This window comes from Salvelinus fontinalis, chromosome 4 (assembly GCF_029448725.1).
Source record: "Salvelinus fontinalis isolate EN_2023a chromosome 4, ASM2944872v1, whole genome shotgun sequence".
Lineage (NCBI taxonomy): Eukaryota > Metazoa > Chordata > Actinopteri > Salmoniformes > Salmonidae > Salvelinus > Salvelinus fontinalis.
The window spans coordinates 71,512,477-71,537,441 of NC_074668.1; the positions used below are offsets into that span (position 1 = coordinate 71,512,477).

The 24,965-nt window shown below is 43.1% G+C and overlaps 1 protein-coding gene across 5 annotated transcripts in view; it reads right to left on the reverse strand.

Moving 5' to 3' along the window:
- Positions 1–24,965, reverse strand: part of apba2b (amyloid beta (A4) precursor protein-binding, family A, member 2b) — a 70,056-nt gene that overhangs the window by 37,898 nt on the left and 7,193 nt on the right. For 2 of the 5 annotated variants that reach the window (XM_055921232.1, XM_055921237.1), the window contains exons 2-3: positions 7,479–7,528; positions 5,698–5,762 (exon numbers count right to left, since the gene is read on the reverse strand). The gene's annotated coding sequence lies outside the window, so the exon portion shown is untranslated. The other 3 variants (XM_055921234.1, XM_055921233.1, XM_055921235.1) reach the window with 3 other exon arrangements.

Sequence of the window (24,965 nt, forward strand, 5' to 3'; positions counted from 1 at the left end):
AATGTTAGAACCAGCTTCCCCCTGAAAACATCTTCCGAAAACATCTGAAACCCTTTCCTCTTCAAAGAGTATCTTAAACAATCCCATAGCACCCTATCTCCCACCCTGTAAAAATGTTTCCCTCTTTCTAAATGTCAGAGAAAAGCTGACAGCCTCCCCAGACGTTGTGCCGTTGCCTATAGGCTTACGTCTCTCCAAGGTCGGGGATATCTGAGACTACCTCTGAGTCACCACAGCCAGCTGGCGATGGGGGGGGGGGGGGGTCGATACAGCTACATATCTGGATATCATTTTGGACGATATATTGTATCGTATCGTTTTAACAATATCACAATATTATTTTTGCACTAGTTTGCTGTATCTGCCCCAGAACTCCTGACCTATCAGCTCTAATACACCATACAGTTTCAGCTAGATGAGAGCATTTCTTACTGTGTACCAACTCGTTGACATTTGCTCAGGAAAGTGAGAATCAAATTGGTATGCCTACAGCAATATGGCATTCAACCATAACCTCATAGCCCAAAAGGTGTACATTAACCTGTGACATCAACATGTTTTGACGTGTGATAGTATCGCTGGTTGCGATCATATTGATACTATGGGGAGTCGTAGGCTATACTGTATGTATAACAGGTGGCATCACAATCCTCGTTATCATTCTAATCATCATCCCCTGGTGATCAGTGCCATTTCACACATTTCCTCCAACACGGCATGGTCCATGCTTTAGCCTATTAGAGGCAAGGACGGTCATAAATCATACTAGGGAAGCCAATGGAATAGACCCTGGAGAGCACTGAAGGATGTACTGAGAGGATGAGGAGGATATGTGAGACAGAGAGGAGAGAGACAGTAGCACTCATCTGGAGAATACATAGCTTGACACAAATAATTAAAACAGCAGTTAACACTCTGATTTGTTGCCAATTAGCGAACGTTATTCAAAAAATTGCATTACACAGGTTGGAAACACCATTAGCTAGGTGATTTATAGTACAGGTGTAGGATCTTAATTTGATCACCCTGTTGCAGGAGAAATTCCCTTCAAATCTTCTGAAGTTTGTCATTTCCACTTTGACATTTTAGACTTGATTTTCCCTTACGAAAAAATGTCCATTAATTATTATCCACCTAATAATTCACATTTCCTGTCACTGCAGGATTATTTTCCTGCTGTAGCAAACTAGCTCAAATTAAGATCCTACATCTGTACAAAGCACATCTCATAGTGTACTAGGTATGCATAACCTGGCATGGATTTGTTGTGTGATGTGTGTCGATCGGAATGAATGTTTATGAATAGTAACACGTGTTTGACCTGATTGTATATGGAGGGCCTTGTCACTGTAGTTTCTCCTTTATACTGTACAGAGGTTTGTTTGGAATGAGTAAAGCATTCATATGCAGAAGAGAGATGGAATGGGAGAGAAAGAATTGACAGGGGTTGAGGAAAATAATGTTAATAACAGTTATTGAAAATAGTGATGTTCATTGTATTCGATGACACCTCAATACCCAGCGATATCAAGAGGGGGAGGACAGTAAATGTTCCCTTATCAAACCCACAGCCACAGTAGTAATGACTGGGCCCAGTACTGCAGTTTGGTAGCAGCCATCCACACATGAAATATCTCCTGACTTCAGTCACTAACAGCCTCCACATGGAAAGCCAGGGATTAATTATTCATCAGCCTTCACATCATACACACACTCAGAAAAGCATACCTACACACATCTTATAATATCTCACACACACACACACACACACACACACACACACACACACACACACACACACACCTCATGAACCCTGACATCTTAAACGAAACACCATCTGTGCATTTGATGAGTGAACTGGCCCTTCCAGTTCTCACCACTGGACATTAGAGAGGCCGAGGCTTAACCATTCATCATCCAGGAGAATGGCCCATTATCAACAAGAACAAAATAAAGATGGAGGAAGAGCCAGGGATTCCATTATCAGCCCAGCCCATGGTTGTCTGGTTCCTTTTGTGTGTATCAGTGTGAGTGCATGTCTTTATGTGGCTTTGTATTCTTGTGAATGTATTCCTCTGTTTCTGGGTGTGGCCCTGTTAGCTGAAGATATCGATCCTGATCGATAAGAGGGACACGTGTAGCACTGACGTGTGTGGCTGTTGCATCACTACTGACAAAGTGGCAGGTTCTGGAGGACCTGTCAGCGCCCCCTCCAAGCATCCTTCACGCTTTAGTGGGCCCAGGGGACACAGTGTGACACAGAGAGAGGCAGGCTGGGAGATTGGAATCTACTTCCCCATCTCTAGAGGAGTGTCGGCGCCACGTTCTCGCTCTCCCTGTGTGCACGGCAACAGCAAGCAACAACCAATTCTAACACTGAGGAAGAGAAGAAACAGAATGAATGTAATAAGCACTCTTTAATGTTTCTTCACTGTAGAAAGGGGAGTCATCAGTCACCCAATAACAAACACAAAGCTATGGAAATGAGTTCAGGGAATCTTTTCAAATTGCAGGGCCTGAAAAAAACAAGGGGAGACAATAAGCATCGCAGAAAATGCTGCTTGACAGCACCGGCAGTCCCAGTACGAATAATGCATGATTCAAGGCTATTTTAAGAAAGGGGTGGTGTTTTAGCAAGCCCTGTGTTATTCTGGGACCTCTCCAATCTCCATCACTCCCTGCAAGCTGTGCTAGTAGGAACAGAATGCCTTACTTTAATGGGAAGTCATTCAACAGAAACCAGATTCCTGAATCAAAGGTGTGCTAATGCATGTCCAGGACAGTCATGCAATGCTTTGTTTTGTTCTGATGTACATGGCAGACTCTGGATGCCTGGTCTAGACACTACATGCTCTCCACCAGGTTGCTAGCAGCAGGGGCCTCTAATGGCTGATCCCAGAGTTGTCAGTGTGCATGAGCATCTGTAGCCAATAGCCAGTATTTACAACACTGCAATAACTACAACCTACAAACGCCGGGGAAGTGCCAATGAAGACGAAATGAAGACGGCAGGGACCATCAGGAATGAAGACAAGACTGCACAGGACAGGGTGGAAGGAGTAAGTCAAACACTGACTATTCAATAGCTTCCAAACCGAAGACATGGAGACAGATCGCAGACAAAAGAGACTGAGAGACAGATGTATCTCAAGGCTCTACAGCTCTCCCATCCCCTTTAGGCACACAGCTCAGTATCTGGCTTGTCTCAGTGCTGCTGCTGCTGCTGCTGTCACCAGTTTGGAGGGGATTCTGCATGAAAGGTTCCACTTGTTTCTCAGAGAAGCCTGTGTTTCACTCTGCCACCATTGTCTTTAAAATGCGTCGTCTTCTCCGAGAGTCACAGCATCTCAAATTGGCTGAGTCATACATCTTGGGATGAAACACAGAATAGATTAAAGAAGAACAAAACGAAGCGAGGGAAGGCAAGGCGCGGTGACGAATGAGGAAGGAAACAGGAGCGACAGCAGCAGTGCTTAAACAGAGGAGGTGGTGGCATACTAACATTGCCCAACCATCTCAAGGCATCACATCAGAGCGTGCATTTTGGGTCCCCTAGCGCTAAAGATTGTGAGGAAAAAACGTGATGAACTACAGAGTCCCTGGTGGAAACAAGTGACGTCCTCACCCCTCTGACCAGACATACTGTACTGTAGCTCGGCTTCTGATCCACTGATGATGCTGGAGGTCTGGATGGATGGATTACTGGGCTCTGATTGCAATCCCCTTTTATCACAAAGCTCTGCAGCTCCATTCAGTCTGTCTCCATAAACCCAGCTTCCCTTCTGGGCATGTATGTCATGCCATCACCAAATCTGGTAAAGACCTCATGTTTCATAATAATAGAGGACCTTGACATTACAAGCATTGTAAAAAGGGAGAGAGCACCTTTGCTTGGGTGTTCGTTGGATATTTGCTTAGAAACAGGTAGAAATTATAAGGAATGACTGCATTTTTAAGGCAGGGATCTATTTGGTATTCACAACTAGTATAAAGGGGCTACAGCTGAAGGGTTCTATTAGCATATAAACCCTCTATTCAGTTGAGCAAACTAAGACACACTTTAATGTCCACAATAGCAACTGCCCCTGAGCATCACTATTCCTATTAGTGTCTGCAGACTGCGGTCAGGCTATAGAACTGGAACTGCCTCCGTCTCAACAGAAAAACAGGCGTGATTTGCATGGTCTGAAATATTAAATGATCCTTGTGTTTGTTCACGCTTCTCCCAGAGGATCTAATTCATTTAGATACAACATGTGTCCTCAGTGAGACTAAATTGCCTAAATTAGTATAAGCAAGAGGATATGCAAGACCGCACACACCCAATGGATGAATACACACACACACACACACACACACAGCAGCCAGCTCAAGACATACACATCATGTTATACAAAGTTAAAATAGTCAGCAAGGAAAAATGTTCCTTTGAAAAACTGACAATGAAGAGGGGCGTAGGCTATTCATGAAGTATATTTCTCCTTAGAGTAGTCCCAAATAATATTAATTAGGAAAATGGGAGGACTTGATTCCATATTCAACAGCATACATGATGACAGGTCAGGGCACTTCCTTTCCACACTTCACAGTCAATACAAATCCTTGGCATCGAATGCACAGAGGATTCGAAACGTATCATTATAGTGAGTAGCATATCATCAGTTTACACTTATGGCTTTTAATGATTCAACTGGCTAGATGTTGATGTAAGCCATCTCCTCAGTTATTCAAGCTTTTAATCATGATCTGTAAAGCACTGTTTCAACAGATGATAGACTCCACCAAACACACGAGTGACTCTGCCGCCAAATGCAGTCAGCCCAAAATGTGTCTTATATGGAAGCATGGGCCCAATAAAATGGGTGCAATTCCCATACACTATCAATGACATGCAGACAGATGGGGACTATTTGAGAGGAGATTATAGGCCTACAGGATAAGAAACAGAGAGTGGACAAGCTGGCAGAGTCTTGGGCCCCGTCATAGTGCTATCTGGCTCAGAAACACAGCCTTCTGGAGGGCCACCACAGCCAGCCATTCTGCTGCCATGGGTACAGCAAGCAACCCACAACAGCTCCTCTCCTTTTCAGTCAATAGGCTAATCCTCTTTAGCGCTCAATCAATCATGGGCTTTTTGGCTGAAAGCGAGCAGAAATATGGAAATAGGAAGACAGATTTTCCACCACCCGAATCATATTGTTCATGATAATAGGAGAACTTGTCCTGATTATGTTCTGTATGGTCACGTCACACATATCCGGATACACAGTCAATCAAGGAGAGTTTAAAATCACAGAGTAAAAAAAATTAAAGTTAAATTAACGAGTTATCTTTACCCTCAACAGATTGATATGCTCCCTGGATTTAGTATTGATAATTTGAGTTGATTGGGACTGAGTACTTTTAACTACACTATGGGGGCTTTCACACCAAGTTGTTTGGTTCATTTTTTTCTGAACTCTAGTGACTTTATCCCCTTAGTTTGGTTGGTTTGGACTGGTGTGAACACTCTATCCACACTCGGGTCCGGACTAAACAAACACAATAGTTCACTCAAAAAGGGTGGTCTCGGTCTGATCCAATGTGTACCTTGGTGTGATTGTCTCGGTCTGATCCAATGTGTACCTTGGTGTGATTGTCTCGGTCTGATCCAATGTGTACCTTGGTGTGATTGTCTCGGTCTGATCCAATGTGTACCTTGGTGTGATTGTCTCGGTCTGATCCAATGTGTACCTTGGTGTGATTCGCTGCAGGTGAGAACGCTGTCAGGACCAAACACAGGAAAAGAACCAGAGTCGCACATTATTATTATTGTTTGTTTGACGGCGAGCATTTGATGAAACTTGATATATCTGAAACATTCTGTGAGTACCAGCACATTTATGAGCGCATCTGATGCAGATTAGTGGAGACGGGGCTATACCGGGGATGTAGCCTACTGAATGTAAGTCTATTCACGTCGCAATTAGAGGTGCTATTGCGATGTTTCCTCCCGCGTGTTGTTAGAAGACCGAAGAGAAAGTATTATGAAGATTAACTTAAATGGATTTAACTACGGCATTTTTGTCCAATAAACAAATTACTTACATGGAAACGTGGTTTTGTTTGTGAATTCTTTGTTCGTTTGACATTTGGCAACGTGAAACCAATTTGTCAAAAATATATCATGTAACAAATGGTGGAACTCTGATTCAAACTATAGCTCAAAACTGTGTGTGAAAACACCCTAAGAGTAACCAGAGACAGGGAGTTAAAACTATGTATTGTCATATTTCCCAGCATGCTCTGTTGCAGGTCGATTGTTTTATTGTTTGTTTTAATATCTGTGTTTGAGGGTACATTGATTGTTTTTGATCTGATGCTACACAATGATATGTAACATACATTTTCCTAAATTAATCTAATCTATTAACGGTTGGATTTATTGCAATCGTAACTGAGAAGGCGGTTCCAGTTTTCATGATGTAGGTCATCTCTTATTTTTTTACCCACTTTATCCAATTAGGATCTTGTCTCTAGATCACTGCAACTCCCCAACGGGCCCGGAAGAGACGAAGGTCGAATCACGCGTCCTCCGAAACATGACCCGCCAAACATTCTTTACACCCGCCCTCTTAACCCGGAAGCCAGCCGCACCGATGTGTTGGAGGAAACACTGTTCAACTGACTACCGAAGTCAGCCTGCAGGTGCCTGGCCCGCCACAAGGAGTCGCTAGAGCACAATGAGCCAAGTAAGCCCCCCTGGCCAAACCCTCCCCCTAACCTGAACAACGCTAGGCCAATTGTGCGCCGCCCTATGGGACTCCCAGTCACGGCCGGTTGTGACGAAGCCCGGGATTGAATCCGGGTCTGTAGTGACGCCTCAAGCACTGCGATGCAGTGCCTTAGACCGCTGCACCACTCGGGAGGCCTGATGTAGGCCATCTCTAGCAACAGTACTCTCCTCCCTGTTCTGACATACATTCTGATGGGGGCATAGGCCCACCCACTTGGGAGACTGGCCCACCCACTGGGGAGCATGGCCCAGCCAATCAGAATGCGTTTTTCCCCACAAAAGGGTTTTAATACAGACAGAAATATGCCTAAATTTCATCAGCTGTCCAAGTGGCTGGTCTCAGACGATCCCGCAGGTGAAGAAGCCGGATGTGGAGGTCCTGGGCCAGCGTGGTTACACGTGGTCTGCAGTTGTGAGGCTGGTTGGACGTACTGCCAAATTCTCTAAAACGACATTGGAGGAGGCTTATGGTAGAGAACTGAACGTGAAATTATGTGGCAACAGCTCTGGTGGACATTCCTGCAGTCAGCATGCCAATTGCACGCTCCCTCAAAACTTGAGGCATTGCGTTGTTTGACAAAACTGCACAATTTAGAGTGGCCTTTTATTCTCCCCAGCACAAGGTGCACATCTATAACAACCATGAGAATGAAACCCATTAATGCTGGAAAGCAGAAACACCAAAATAGGCATAAATACTCACCCAATAGCTGTAGGTTGGTGGAAGATGTGGTCTATTTCCCAGGTGCACTCCTGAAACAAAAAGAGTACAAGGCTGAGTGTGGTGAAGGGGCAACTTGTTCAGCTCAGACAGTAAAGTCTTGATCTATCACCCCCGCTCCTCCCTCAATCCCTTGGTAATAAAGTAGTCTGGCTTTTGGGCCAAAACAACATCATTACTGCACCACTCACAGCAAGATTCCAAATTGTTTTTTAAGCAACACCGCGCAAATAAAGATGAGAAGCCCAAAAAGCCCAATCTTTAACAGGTGAGTTGAGCACATGTAGACATCACATGCTCTCAGGGTGCTTCCTGTCACAGCTGATCAGATCCTCATGCCAATGCACTCAACAAAGAGCACTTTGAACTTATCTCTGGGTTGGAGGGAGCATCCTGAAAGGAACGGGTATGTCATTAGATTAGCAACAAACCAAAGCACTAACATATTTAAGAGAGGAGAAAAAAAAGTGTGATGTGATTACTGAGTACGGGCCCTCGTAAAACTGACTATCCTACCGATCCTTGACTTCGGCGATGTCATTTACAAAATAGCCCCCAACACTCTACTCAGCAAATTGAATGTAGTCTATCACAGTGCCATCTGTTTTATCACCAAAGCCCCATATACTACCCACCACTGCGACCTGTATGCTCTCGTTGGCTGGCCCTCACTACATATCCGTCGCCAAACCCACTGGCTCCAGGTCATCTATAAGTCTTTGCTAGGTAAAGCCCCACCTTATCTCAGCTCACTGGTTACCTTAACAACACCCACCCGTAACACGCGCTCCAGCAGGTATATTGCACTGGTCATCCCCAAAGCCAACACACCTTTCCTTCCAGTTCTCGGCTGCCAATGACTGGAATGAATTGCAAAAATCTCTGAAGCTGGAGTGTTATATCTCCCTCTCTAACTTTAAGCATCAGCTGTCTGAGCAGCTTACCGATCACTGTAACTGTACACAGCCAATCTGTAAATAGCACACCCAACTACCTCATCCCCATATTATTACTTACCCTCTTGCACCCCAGTATCTCTACTTGCACATCATCATCTACACATCTATCACTCCAGTACTAATGCTAAATTGTAATTATTTTCACCTCTAGGGCCTATTTATTGCCTACCTCCCTACTCTTCTACATTTGCACACACTGTACATAGATTTTTCTTTTGTGTTATTGACTGTACATTTGTTTATGTGTAACTCTGTGTTGTTGTTTTTGTCGCACTGCTTTGCTTTATCTTGGCCAGGTCGCAGTTGTAAATGAGAACTTGTTCTCAACTGGCCCACCTGGTTAAATAAAGGTGAAATAAAAATAAATAAACAAAGATTCTGATTCATTAAGTAGCTCTATTCTACTGGCACCATAATGGGGAGACGAAGCAGAGGCAGAGAGGGAGGGAGAGAAGGACAGGGGCGATTGACAATTGACAGGCAGCACGGGAAGAGGATTCTGCTGCTCGACTGTTCTCTCACACACACACACACACACACACACACACACACACACACACACACACACACACACACACACACACACACACACACACACACACACACACACACACAATGCTTTCTCTTTAAGAAACACACCTCCCTCTGGCCAGATGTTTTCTGCATGATAAGCCTTGTGCCGACATCCTTCCTCCCCTCAAGGCTTCAGGTGGCACTGGAAGTGATTTGCACATCGTATTGTTACTGAGACCCATTTGGACACGCCAACCTTGCTGAAGAGATTCCTTACACTAATCAGGGCTAACACCACAGCACAGAGACGCTAATGTTATCTTACAACATCTTCCTATCCAAAGATAGCTTATGTTCTAGCTCAGGCCGGCGTGCTGAATAAAACTGGGCTGCTTCTTTGATGTCATAAAACAGCCTGTCTCCCTTTACCAACATCAGCTGATACTGAAGGAGAGAGGCTCTTCAAAGTAAAACAACACCAGAGCAAACAAGACTGATCCCCTGAGCCCTCAGTGTGAAGTGACAGAATTGTTTTCTGGGGTGTTTGTGCCTCCATCTTGGATACAGAAGGATAAGGGAATAGGTTTCTAGCATTCTAACAAGTTGCATCCTACTTTGCCTTCCAGGAGAGGTTGCCATCTGCAGCTATTGACAGTCTGGGTGGAAAGAGTGCAGATTCTCCCGCAAATATTGACAAATGGCTGGAGTCACAAGCAGTAGCGATAGGCTACTGTAGCAGATTCCAGCCAGTATAAATCTCAGCCCCACATCCTGTCTGGGAAGGAACGCTTCCACATTCATGTTCCACTCCACAATTAGAGCCTAGAGAGGATCCATCCAGCTTCAGAGGGACAGTTAGTTTGTCAGGGGAGAGGAAAGATGAGGGATGAGGAGGGAATAGAAAGGATGAGGTGAGCCTGCTGACAGCATGGAGAGCGGAGTGTCACTCAACGAGCATGTGGGAGATGCCATGACTATAGAGTGCTGATGTTCACAGTCAGGCTGCCATCGTGGAGTCCTCAGAGGCCATGTGGGCCCACTCCTGCTATTACCCCATGGCATAAACCCTGCCAGAGTCTGACAGACTATTCCTAACCAGCACACCTAACTGTTGTTCTGTGCCCCCCTGACCCCATGCCTGTGCCCAATCGCATTGTTCAGCCATTTTAATTATCAACCATCATTTGGTTTAAGACAGGGTATAAATAAATAATTGTTATGTGTGGCACACATAAAAATCTAATCAAGAAAAATCTGATCAAGGTCAATAACATTACTGCAGCAAATCTAAATGCTTAGGAGAACTGATAGTGCCAGAAGAAGCATTGCCAGATGATAAATGTATGAACAAGTAGCACCAAGCTGAGAGATCTACCAAACAATGCCCACGTTCCATCTGAGGATTAAACTGCTTTGAGCCAATAGTAAGCAGCGCTGTGTGACTCATCCTCCCAGGGGAAGACACAGTTTTGCAGAAAAAGACAGAGAGAAAACAACCAACTGTGCTTGTTACTGAGAACACAGTGCCAGTTAGGAGGCAGAGCTGAATATATTATCACCTCCTCTTCAGGTATTGGAAGTTTAGCTGGGACATTCCCTCTGGTTTGCTCAACTTCTCTAGGCACAAAACAATCAGCACATTATCTCTGGCGATTGCAATGTGTCCTGCACATACACACACATTCAAAACAAACACACGAAAGCATGCAGACACACACACACTCTTTCTCCTTTTCTCAGACAGATAAAGTGTCAGCCACCACTGTCTCTCCCACTCAGCCACGTAGTCACATTGTGCTCTGGCTGCAGTATCATCTCATGCCCTGGGGCTCCGTTTGGTCCCAGAGGCCCCGCTCACACTGCAGTACACTGCAGCTGCTACTTCTCTGCATAAGACCATCCAGATCAGTCGCTGGAGACGCCAACAAATGACACGTGTTCTGTTGATGGGAGGAGAGTTACCAACACCTGCAACAACTCACAATCTGAATGCATTATCTAGCAATAACCAATGACAGTACATTACTGCAATACGGAAAACCAAAATACTGTGCCAAACTTACAGTATCAGTAGGCCTGTCAAATTTTTACATTTGACATGTGGTGAAAGCATATAGCCTAATATAGTAGCTAGCTACAGATGTAGGATCTTAATTTGATCACTCCTTTGTTGATGAGATTTTTCCTACAAAGCAGGATATGCATGTCACTTGTTAAATTTACATCAGTCATGATAGATGAAGGAAAGGAGACAGGTTAAAGAAGGATTTTTAAGCCGCGAGACAATTGAGACATGGATTGTGTATGTGTGCCATTCACAGGGTGAATGGGCAAGACAAAATATGTAAGTGCCTTTGAACGGGCTATGGTAGTAGGTGTCAGGTGCACCGGTTTGTGTCAAGAACTATAAACGCTGCTGGGTTTTTCAATCTTAACAGTATCCTGTGTGTATCAAGAATGGTCCAACCCCAAAAGGACATCCAGCCAACTTGACAACTGTGGGAAGCATTGGAGTCAACATGGGTTAGCATTCCTGTGAAACACTTTCGCCACCTTGTAGACTCCATGCAATGCAATATTAGGAAGGTATTCCTAATGTTTGGTATACTCAGTGTACAGGTTTATGTTCAGGGGTATGAGGTAATTAAGGTGGTGTGGCAAAGAAGTGGATTGAGTGATAAATGGCAGATATGTGAGGGCAGAACTAATAAACGTGCTCTGCCCTCTCACTAAAATGGCCACCCCGGTCAGAACTACAGATCACAAAATGTCCTACCGCCAAAACTACAATTCCCAGAAGCAAGGGGAACGCTCAGAAGGTAGGGCCGACCCACAGATAAGGGGTCAAGACAAACCAGGAAGAGAGAGAGGAAGGGGCTGTGAGGATCTGTGAACCATAGAGAAAGAGACGATATATATATCGACTGGATTTACCGTATATGAGCTGGACTGTTTGGACTTACCTGTTGGCGTTTAGACCTGGACCTACCGAGAACCTGATTCGTGTACCGAACCCTGCTATCCTTGACCCCTTGACTCCTTGACTCCTGTTCTAAATAACTCTCATTCTGGGGTGATTTTGGTGACGGTCTCCCACTAAATTTGTGACAAACTCTCCTAACCTTGAAGAGGTTTGTGACAGTAGATACAGTATGTACATATAACTAGGATTAGTGACAGATATCACATACGCTACTGCAATTGTTTACTGAGTCAAAACAGGTTAGTGCAAAAAGGGTCAATACAGATAGTTAAATAGTTAAGCAGATAGCTACCCGGACTAACTATTTAGCAGTCTTATGGCTTGGGGGGGGGGGGGGGGGGTAGAAGCTGTTCAGGGTCCTGTTAGTTCCAGGCTTGGTACATCGGTACTGCTTGCCGTGCGGTAGCAGAAAGAACAGTCTATGACATGGGTGGCTGGAGTCTAACAACTTTCAGAGCTTTCATCTGACTGGGAGCTCCGCACTAGAGGTTGATCGATTATGATTTTTCAACGCCGACACCGATTATTGGAGGAACAAAAAAAGCCGATACCGATTAAAATCGGGCGATTTTTTTATTTTATTTGTATTTTATATATATATATATATATATATATATATATATTTGTAATAATGACAATTACAACAATACTGAATGAACACTTATTTCAACTTAATATAATACATAAATAAAATCAATTTGTCTCATAAATAATGAAACATGTTCAATTTGGTTTAAATAATGCAAAAACACAGTGCTGGAGAATAAAGTAAAAGTGCAATATGTGCCATGTAAAAAAGCTAACGTTTTAAGTTCCTTGCTCAGAACATGAACATATGAAAGCTGGTGGTTCCTTTTAACATGAGTCTTCAATATTCCCAGTTAAGAAGTTTTAGGTTGTAGTTATTATAGGACTATTTCTCTCTATAGCATTTGTATTTCATATACCTCTGACTATTGGATGTTCTTAAAGGCACTATAGTATTGCCAGCCTAATCTTGGCTTGAAGTCATAAAGCACAGCACTGTGCTTCAAGCATTGGGAAGAGCTGCTGGCAAATGCAGGAAAGTGCTGTTTGAATGAATGCTTAAGAGCCTGCTGCTGCCTACAACCGCTCAGTCAGACTGCTTTATCAAATCATAGACTTAATTATAATATAATAAGCAAACAGAAATACGAGCCTTAGGTCAATAATATGGTCAAATCTGGAAACAAAACGTTTATTCTTTCAGTGAAATACGGAACCGTTACGTATTTTATCAAACGGGTGGCATCCCTAAGTCTAAATATTGCTGTTACATTGCACAACCTTCAACGTTATGTCATAATTATGTAATATTCTGGCAAATTAATTACGGCCGTTGTTAGGAAGAAATGGTCTTCACACAGTTCGCAACGAGCCAGGCTGCCCAAACTGCTGCATATACCCGAACTCGGCTTGCACAGAACGCAAGAGAAGTGACAATTTCCCTAGTTAATATTGCCTGCTAACATGAATATCTTTTAACTAAATATGCAGGTTTAAAAATATATACTTGTGTATTGATTTTAAGAAAGGCATTGATGTTTATGGTTAGGTACATTGGTGCAATGACAGTGTTTTCTTCGCGAATGCGCTTGTTAAATCATCACCCGTTTGGCAAAGTATGCTGTGATTCAATGATAAATTAACAGGCACCGCATTGATTATACGCAACGCAGGACAAGCTAGTTAAACTAGTAATATCATCAACCATGTGTAGTTAACTAGTGATTATGTTAAGATGGATTGGGTTTTTTTATAAGATAAGTTTAATGATAGCTAGCAACTTACCTTGGCTCCTTGCTGCACTCACGTAACAGGTGGTCAGCCTGCCACGCAGTCTCCTCGTGGAGTGCAATGTAATCGTCCATAATCGGCGTCCAGAAATGGCGATTACCGATTATTATGAAAACTTGAAATCGGTCGACCACTAGTCCGCACTACCCTCTGTAGCACCTTGTGGTCGGATGCCAAGCAGTTGCCACACCAAGCTGTGATGCAGCCAGTCAAGATGCTCTCAATTGTGCAGCTGTAGAACTTTGAGGATCTGAGAGCCCATGAAAATCTTTTGAGCCTCCTGAGGAGAAAGAGGCATTGTTGTGCCCTCTTCGCGACTGTCTTGGTGTGTTTGGACCATGATAGTTTGTTGGTGATGTGGACACCAAGGAACTTGAGGCTCTCAACCTGCTCCATTACAGCCCGTCGATGTGAATGGGGGTGTGCTCGGCCCTCCGTTTCCTGTAGTCCACAATCAGCTCCTTTGTCTTGCTGACATTGAGGGAGAGGTTGTTGTCCTGGCACCACACTGCCAAGTCTCTTACCTCCTCCTTATAGGCTGTCTCATTGTCGTTAGTAATCAGGCCTACCACCGTCGTCGGCAAACTTAATGATGGTGTTAGAGTCATGCGTGGCCACGCAGTTATGGGTGAACAAGGAGTACAGGAAGGGCCTGCGCACGCACCGCTGAGGGGCCCCTGTGTTGAGGTTCAGCATGGGGGATGTGTTGTTGCCTACCCTCACCACCTGGGGGCGTCCCATCAGGAAGTCCAGGATCCAGTTGCAGAGGAAGGTGTTCAGTCCCAGGGTCCTTAGCTTAGTGATGAGTTGAGGGCACTATGGTGGTGAACGCTGAGCTGTAGTCAATGAACAGCATTCTCACATAGGTGTTCCTTTTGTCCAAGTGGGAAAGGGCAGTGTGGAGTGCAATAGAGATTGGGTCATTTGTGGATCTGTTGGGGAGGTATGTAATTGGAGTGGTTCCAGGGTGTCTGGGATAAGGATGTTGATGTGAGCCATGACCAACCTTTCAAAGCATTTCATGGCTACAGATGTGAGTGCTATGCGGCGATAGTCATTTAGACAGGTTACCTTGGCGTTTTACAGACTAAGTCAGGGAGAGATGTCAGTGAAGACACTTGCCAGCTGGTAAACGCATGCTCTGAGTACGCGTCCTGGTAATCCGTTAAGCCCTGCGGCCTTGTCAATGTTAACCTGTTTAACTAGGACTGGGTGATATATCAAATTAATTGGATAAATTCGAATTGATGTTTTTGCGCGATATTCCAAACACCTATATCGCAAGAATCTAGGTTTTGTTATTTTTCGTTTTTATGAGTGTTTATGTCCGCTTGTTCTCGTGTTGTATTTTTGTTCTCGTCTCCTTCGATCCTTCTGTGCTGTGTGCATCTCCTTATTTACACCAGAGATCTATATAAGGACAAGATGCACCTCTCCGCCCTCACAATGGGAGTTGTTGTCCCAAGTTGTTGTCTCAAATCTGTCGTTCTGCCCCTGAACAACCCACTGTTCCTAGGCCGTCATTGAAAATAAGAATTAGTTCTTAACTGACTTGCCTAGTTAAATAAAGGTTAAAAAAAATAAAAAAATAACAAAATTAAAGGCATGAAGACAGGCGACAAGCCTAGGTCTAAAATAAACCCATAGAAACGCATTTGGCTTCATTTTGGACTGAATGAAACCTTTCACTTCATCTCTTCCTCTGTGGTTTACACACACACATCAAGCCCCTCCCCTTGCCTCTCACGCCAACAAGTTGAATGATCATGTCGTCCTCTCTGACAAGCTGTTTCAACTCGCTACTTTCATTTGCAGAATCGGTCATATGGACACCAAAACACATTGAGACATTTTACTGTACTAGAGAAGATAACTTTTCTAACAATACCCTTTTCAACTATCAAATTGCACGCAGAGCAGGCACTACTAAAACAAGGGTATCAATGAACATTGATTCTGGAAATGTATGTTCAGTTTGTCGTGTGCGGCATTAGGGTACCGCTAGCAGCACTTTAGCCAAAGACTGTTATACTAGCCGTTTAGTCTGTTTTATAAATGTGCAATAAGCATAAAACACAATTATATAAGGAATTGGCAACTCATTCTAAATAAGGTAGGCCACTTGATTTCAACATCTGAACAAAAGTGGACAGGCTAAGATGCTTTTCAAACAGTTGGAGACAGACAGAAGGGTGTGTTCATAACAATTCAACTGTTCATCCTTGTTAGCTAGCAAATAGATCAAAGTTGGCTAAACTTGATGTTGAAATATAAAGATTAGCTGGCTCATCACTAGCACGTGAGCTTGAGATATTGTTGATGAGACCTGTGTTAATTCTCTATAGCCTAATGCCTGCTACAAGAAGTTAGTCATTATTAGTTCATGTGCATTATGCATGGTCCTAGTTACATTTGTAACCAAAAATGGCATTTTCATAGACAGACTTGAAAGCCAGATCATTGATTATTGCAAAAAAAAGCAGGTTAAACTATTTTGATAAAATAATCCAATTATTAGTGGGTCTTATGGTTGTGGAAAGCTTATATTTAGCCAAGGTATAAGCCCTGAATTCATTAGATTATTGCTGACTGTTTGAAATGCAGTGTATATTAACTTTAATTGTACAACAATGCTTATCTAGAGATTTTTTATGAGTCGCCCATAAGTTAGAAGAAAAAAAGTCGATATAAGATATTTGGACTATAATCGCCCATCCCTATGTTTAACCTGTTTCCAAATGTCCTGTAGCTGACAGATTATTTTCCTGCTGTAGCAAACTGGCTCAAATTAAGATCCTACAACTGTACATGGTTGAACATATCATATATTGTCCTTAGGAAGTGATGACTGTAGTTTGAGTCAGTGTAGTAGCTTCTCAGTGTCTGCTAACAGTGTAGTGTATTTTCCCTTCTTATCCGTTTTGTTAAGTGACAGAGAGGTTGTGTTGATCCTCTACCAGTGTTCTGCAGACAATGTTAAGACCCTACAATAGGCTGCGGTGTGGGTGACACCTCTAGGAGATAAGACATTGAGGAGCACACTGCTGTCTGTCAATAACTCCTCTTAGCTGAATCATATGCCAGGAGCTGGCATCCATTAATGTTACATTACACATCCTCTATGCTCGTTGATCTCTGCCATAAGACTTAGTCCACTCCATTAGATTCTTCAAACAAATCACAGGAACATATGCAATCAGCCATCATTAATTACACACACAGGGCTTCAATTGCTCTGCATGCACAGAAATCTTCTCCATTCTAAAATGGGTGAATAAGTGAAAGTACACTATCCTCTACATAAGGCCTGACTCAGAACATAGACATCTCTGCAGTCCAGAGGAACACACACACACACACACACACACACACACACACACACCAGGTGAGGTCCAGAAGGAAATCTATTCCATCGATCTCCTCTACACTCTCCCTTACAGCAGACAATTCATTTTAAAAGGATTGCTAAGCTTTTCCAAGGCCACTTTACACCCCATCAACCTTTTTACAAGTTTTCCCACCTCTGAGATGCCTTGCCCTTGCATCCCAAAGCAATCATTGGACTCTTCTCTATATTGTAGACACATATCGGCAGCAATCAGCGGGAAAGGAAATTAAAGAGATTGAGGCAAGAACTATGATAAACACACGGTTATTGGACAAAATAGTACGCATTGACCTCTAGGTGTATTCCCCTTAGCCTGGGCGCTACGGTATATACATGGCCAGGCAGTATGACTCTGCGACACCAGGTAAGACATTATAGAGGTTAGAGGCTGGCTATTAACATCTTGCTCGAGCGAATGTGATTAGAATTAAACCAGGGGTGACATACAGGTCGGGTACGTTCAACACTGTAAGTGCTGACACTAGAGCTTGTAATATTATTTCAGTCAATATCTCTTCCCTTCAAAACGCCTTCTCTTAATTCCCTCATTAGAATGCATGAGCTGGCATCTTCACCATGGCGAAAACAAAGCAAGGTTATTCTGACGATCTGATTTGGAAACTTAGGAGCACTACGAAGAATGCCCAGTCAAGAAGTGCCACTCTTCTTGTTCCAACACTCATCCTTTGTCGTCCTCATATTTCAACTATCATACTGCAGCGCCGAAGAGAGTTCTGTGTCAGCTCTACCCTCCTGTCTCCCCCTCTATTAGTCAGCAGAGTTTGCTAACTGATACACATGACGAGTCAGTAGGAGGGCATATAAATTAAAGCACCGCAAGCGAAGCTGAGACTGTGTGTTGCCTCTCAGTGTGAGACTTCTGAGCAGGAGAGAGAGAATAACATTGGCTGAGGCATTTAAGTCAGACCTAACACCCCTACTAAAAGTAGAAACTATCATTTTTTTAAATGTTGTTAAAAATAATCACTTCTGCGAGAAAGACAGAGGCATGTCAGACTTTTCAATTGATATTAGTTTATTCCCAACCACAGCGACGCGTCAGATACGTACAGTAGAAAAATAAATGGTGCAAAACATTTGTTCAGTCAAAACTTAACGCCGAGATGGAATACATCAATTTGATGTGATGCAGAGTTGACATAACAAATAAAAAACATTTGTGCATATTTGTTATTATCAATCTTTGTTTCTACTCTACCATGACATCCCCTTTGCCATTACATACCCTGATAGGAGTGTTTTAACCCCAGTCATTACAACGAATGAATCTGAGAAAAGGCAGTTAACCCACTGTTCCCCGGGTGCGGAAGACGTGGATGTCGATTAAGGCAGTCCTCCGCACCTCTCTGATTCAGAGGGGTTGGGTTAAATGCATTCAGTTGTACAACTGACTAGGTATCCCCCTTTCCCATATCAGGACCCCTAATGTCGTCTGGGGTTTTGATGTGTTTGCTGTTTGTCATCCTTCAACATGTGACACTCCATCTGTGTGGCAATTCAGGGGGCATCTGTCTGCCCATCGTCCCAGTGAGGAACCTAATGATATTTCACCAGACTGTAGTTCAAAGCAGCTGTTCCACCAGGATATCAGATACAACAATGTGTTTACAACTGACTCCAGAAAGGAATTGTCCAAGGTGCTGAACAGCATACAGATAACAAGGTGCACTTCATAAGCAGGACTATTGACGAAGCAAAAATGTACATTCATGTTTCATCACGTTTTGTACTATGATACCGAGCTCAAATGAAATCTCTGAAATATTTGGTCAAACAAAATGTCTACATATTTCTAGCTATGCCATCACTGCCCAGATATAACATTTCACATTCAGATGGATGTAAAGGCTAGATGTGAGGAGCTTAGTCCATACTGGCAGTCTGTCTTGTGAAGGCTTGCCCCCTCCCCCTTCTCTTTCTCTCCCTCTCTCTTTCTCTCCCACCCTAGCTTTCTCTCTGATGGTTTTGAAAGATAAACTAAATTGGATTCCATTTGAAGGCAGCAGCACAGTGTCCTCACATGAAATATAAATCTATATCCTTTAAAAGAGTCTAAACCCCGTCTAAGCCAGGGCGGGGGGTACGGACAGACATGAAAATAGCGGTGCAGCGACGCTCCCCATCCAACCTCACAGAGCTTGAGAGGATCTGCAGAGAAGAATGGGAGAAACTCCCCAAATACAGGTGTGCCAAGCTTGTAGCATCATACCCAAGAAGACTTGAGGCTGTAATCGCTGCCAAAGGTGCTTCAACAAAGTACTGAGTAAAGGGTCTGAATATTTATGTGAATATGATATTTCAGTTAAATAAAACATTTACATTTGCAAACATTTCTCAAATCCATTATAGAATAAGGCTGTAACGTAACTGTGGAAAAAGTAAAGGGGTTGAATACTTTCCAAATGCACTGTACTTCCAGATAAAAAAATTAAAAAAAACTGGTACGGGGGACCTTCAGAGGAGAGGCGTCTTAAAGTTAAAAAACGACATGTACGTGAGAGTCCCACCTTTATACAGAAGGGTCATATTAGTGTGTAGCCCAAACACCACAAACAGAGGTGGGCAGATCGACTTCAGACGAGCCCCAAGTCTCTCGCTCTCTCTCTCTCTCTGCCGTAGATCAAACTCCCTCAGCTGGTGTTTCTAAATTAAATCCATCATGGCATTGATTAACCATCATTCGAAATGTCTCAAACTGCCAAAGATACAAGAGCTACTGCAGTTTTTTAGATACACATCAAATTCAATTGCAGGCTAGCCCTTTGCTGTGTAATGTATCAATGTTAAATCACAACATAAAGTAAGTAAATGTTTTCATGGCTGCTGTAGAAAGGGTTGTTTTCCTTTGTAATATCCATCTCTTGCAGAGAGAGAGAACAATCCAGCTGTGTGGCAGTAAGCAGTGTATTGTAGCAGATAGCCGGAGCCCTCTCTCCATCTAAATGTTAATGTCATACAATACTCCCAGAAACACAGCAGCTAATGAGCAGGCACACTGAATACAGTCAAGCCAAAGTAGGAATAATGACAATGTAGGAAGCACAAAGACAAAGGTGGGCTTTGTTGACCCACAACCAGCAGTGTAAAGTAAAAACACTTTGAAAGTACAACTTAAGTCGTTTTTTGGGGTATGTGTACTTTACTCTACTATTTATATTTGTGACAACTTTTACTTTACTACACTCCTAAAGAAAATTATGTACTTTTTACTCCATATATTTTCCCTGACAACAAAAAATGCTTCCATACATTTTGAATGCTTAGCAGGACAAGAAAATGGTCCAATTCACACACTTATCAAGAGAACATCCCTGGTCTTCCCTACTACCTCTGATCTGGTGGACTCACTAAACACAAATGCTTCATTTGTAAATGATGTCTGAGTGTTGGAGTGTGCCCCCGCCTACAAATGGTGCAGTCTGGTTTGCTTTATGAAAGGAATTTGGAATGATTCATACTGTTACATTTATTTTTGATACTTAAGTATATTTAAAACTAAATACTTTCAGACTTTTACTCAAGTAGTATTTTACTGGGTGACTCACTTTTATGAGTCATTCTCTATTAAGGTATCTTTACTTTTACGCAAGTATGACAATTGGGTAATTTTTCCACCACTGCAGCAATGTACAGGACGACTGGAAATAGGTTTGGCTAGGTCACACACACACACACACACACACACACACACACACACACACACACACACACACACACACACACACACACACACACAACCTCACTATGCCCACCTACATACAATGTAATAGCCTAGCATACTACATACTGTAGACCTACAAATTCCCAAGAACAAATAGAAGCAGACATGCTAACTACTATGAGAAACAAGAGTATCTAGATACTTTTGAGACTAAATGTACGCGGAAGCTAAAGTTTTTCTCACACTTGTCACAAAGCTGCCGTCACTACTAATGATAAATGAGGCCTCTAGGCTACAGCCCCCCAGTTACTTTACAAAAGAAAGAATCGAACTGAGATGAAAGAGTAATATGGATTGTTGATCTGCTTGCTTTTAGTTCCACGCTTTGCTCAATTTGAAGGTGTTTTGAAGGCACAGGAGAATTCTCCTTGCCTCCCTCTTGGGGTGTTAATAAGCTTTCCTTTAGTGCCACCCATGATTTATACAGGCGTGAATGGGGCTTTCTCTAGGGGTTTCAAGGTTTTTCTTTGTTGCCAATTTTTCTTTTTCCAAAAAGTTGGCTCCATTCAGCCTCTGAAAGTCTGTGTAATTGGGTTTAGTTCATTTAAATGCAAATGTCCTGGGATCTGGAAATGACATGCAGATATCACCTCATTGATTCGGAGAGACACCAGTTTGCCATTGACATAATGTCTACAGATTTGAATCAGGGCTCCTTAAAGCTCGGATAACTCAACAGAAGCATTCGTTCCGCCTACATGACACGGATATACCTGCCGATAAAACCAGCAAATAATATAATGTGCTAGGGTTGTGACGCGGTCAAAAATCATGCCAGTCTTCATCCATAACTGACGGTTATACGGTACTTGTGTCAGCCCTATAATGTAGTGTAGTTAACAACATGTTAAATGAGTGGTTCACTAAAAGGCATGTTATAGAAGGGTACAAACACATTTTTGGCGATTTCACTTGTTTTTGAGAAACGTACCCCAGCCGCAATAGACTTCCTCGTTGCTCCTTGTGCATTGTGGGGGCGATGAAAAACAAGAACAAACGCAACAGAAACGTTATTTTAGAAACAGACACTTTATGGTGATGCAGGTCTTTAGACGTTGTACACATGAAATTGTGTCATTCAGAACTTTATCCGCATGTTATATATTATTTTTTAATTCTGTTGCAACTCAAGCAATAACTCTCCCGTCCACTCTAGCAGCAGGCTACACGGAGAATGACCCAGCTGGGTAGGGGAAACAGTTCAAGTCACACAAAGCGGAATATAGCCTCGAGGATAAGGTTCAGAAGGAAACAATGTCATGTGTACAACATCTAAAGACCTACATCGATATACTGACAGTGTGTCTTGTTTCTAAAAGGACGTACAGTATTTGGGTGTTTTTGTTCATGTTTGTTTTTTTGCACACCCCCACACTGCACAATGAGCGATGAGGAAGTCTAACCCGGCGGCTAGGGTAAGTTTCTCAAAAAACAAGTGATCATTTCTACTGTATTACACAATTTCTACACCCTTCTCCTGTATAACACGCCATTTACATCAAAAATAGAAATGCACTTCTGAAATAATGAACTCGAACTCTACCTTTAAGATTATATCTAGTAAGGGTTTCAAATTCGTACAATACATAGCCTACGTACATAGACGCTCGTCTATAGTGTCACTCCACACAGTGTGTGACTCTATCGACAGCTGTATGGCATACCCTCGTTGCTCTAAAGTTTAAAAAGTGGCCCTTAAAACAAAAGTAAATGTCTCAGCATGCATTCAGCACAGTCAGCAAAGCCTATATGACCCAATGCCCTCCTGGTATATGAGGACTGTCAGACATCCACATCTCTCATAGCTGAAAACCATTTCATCTGGGTCATCCACCAGGGCTAGAGGTCACTGACGAGACAGACCACTCTCCTCCAGCAGCACACTCCGTTCATACTTCACACTCGGCCGGGCGGGTCGGGGAGAGTAGGTGGGTGTGATTACGTTCAGTGTGACGCCAGCAACAGACGGAAGGGAAATAACTGTGGCAGGCAAGCAGTGTAAAGCGGTTATTGACAGAGGAGCAGGAGCATGAGGAGGAACATGCTCTCTACTAGAGACAGATATGAGTCACACACAATGTGGGAGTTATTCACAGGCGGGGGGGCTGGCTCTCTCCGTTTTCCCTCTGCCAGAAAACTGCTCAGCTCACATCAAAAGGCTTCCCACCCTAGCTATGAAACCCTCAAAAAGGCAGAATATCAGAGTGCTCCTCATTTCTCATCCCTGCAGATAAACAGCACACTTTAAAGAAGGCGTCGGATTTTGAAGGATGATGGTTACAAATGATCAACGAGAAGGGTGTTGAATCAATATGCCACTAACCAAGCCAGCCTTGACTGCCTTGGGCCCTCTCTGTCCTCAACACAAAGTAAAAGATCTGGGGGGGGGAGACCTCTAGTCTCAGGTATCACGACTTGGTACTAAGTCATCCTTCCTGCTATGACTATGATTGAACAATCAAACCTCTATGTGGACCGAGAAATGATTTCTCCTTGAAGAGCCCCATCATTCATTAGACTAGACTGTGCTAACTGAACACCTGGTGGGTAAGGGAGGGTAAATGCGGTGTCTAAAAATACGTAACCGGCGTCCCTCCCATCCCTCCACAGCAGGTAGGTCAGGTGGCCCTGCTAATTACCTAATCTTCCTAGCAGGGCATAATGGGGGCTGCCATCATCACTCACTAACCACTAGAGCATTTAAAAAACACCTGATGACTTGCTGTTTTTAACTTCGCTTTTATATTAATGAACATCAGTGCCTCAAAAGACAAATATATAGCCACAAGCTTCAGTTTTTGAATGAACAATTCTGACTAAATGGAAATTATCCTACTTTGAGTTCTTTAAATGACGTTCCAAAGTTGTATTTCTCTGTTCACTTTTAGCATTACACTGAGATAGCAAAGGAAGATGAGCAGAGTATTCTGAAGCCATCATACAGCATAGTATGACTAACAGTGGGCTCGATGTTGACGGAGTTCCCCAGCAAAATGTAAAAAAACATGAAAGATTGTAATCACACAGCTTGTCCCTGTGATGCAATGACTTCTAGAAAACATGCAAATCCCCTTTCCAACATACACGTCCTGATGACATACTACAACCATCATGGAAATTGAAAACTCACACCAATCCCACGAAATTCAAGAACATTTTAAACTGTGGACAAGCAACAACACAAAGTGGCCATGTGATGGATTCCCCCTAAACAGTTAAGCTATTCTGAAAAGGAAGGAAATACATTCGGCCATACAGGGATGTTTTAGAGCAGGGGTGTCAAACATACGGCCCGCGGGCCGGAACCGGCCCCCAAGGAGGTTCGATCAGGCCCGCAGGATAATTTGAAAGTGGAAAAAATGCATAAAAGACATGGAATTAATATTTTTAATTCGCTGCAATTCATGGATTATCCGCTAAGGGGCGCACTCTTTCCATCAGAGTAGAAGACAAGCCGCATCACTGAGACAGACTGAAAACAGCAGACGGTATCAATGCGCCATCTGCTGCTTGTTACGACGTTGTTAATACCTTGGTCTCTACCTCTCCGCTACACCCTCATTAGCCAAAATGTCGTTATCCAAACGGAGAAAAGTAGATAAGGAGTGTAGAATTTTCAAAGAAAAATGGACCACGTCCTATTTATTTACAGAGATGCACGGAAAACCTTCGTGCTTGGTGTGTTTGCAACAAGTTTCGGTATTGAAGGAATATAATATTCGACGCCACTACGAGACTCATCACAGCGAAAAATATGACGGCTTGCAAGGACAACTGAGAAGAGATAAGATTAACGAATTGCTGGCGGGTCTGAGGAAACAGCAGTCAACTTTCATCCAGAGCCGAGAAGTCAGTGAAGCAGCGGTAAAAGCCAGCTACCTAATTGCTAGCGAAATAGCATTAGCATCGAAGCCGTATTCCGACGGTGACTTTGTTAAACGATGCATGATGAAGGCGGCTGAACTTGTATGTCCCGAGAAGCGACAAGCTTTTGCCAATATTAGCCTGACGAGGAATACTATAGCAGAGAGGATTTCGGAACTATCGGCAGATTTAGACAGTCAAT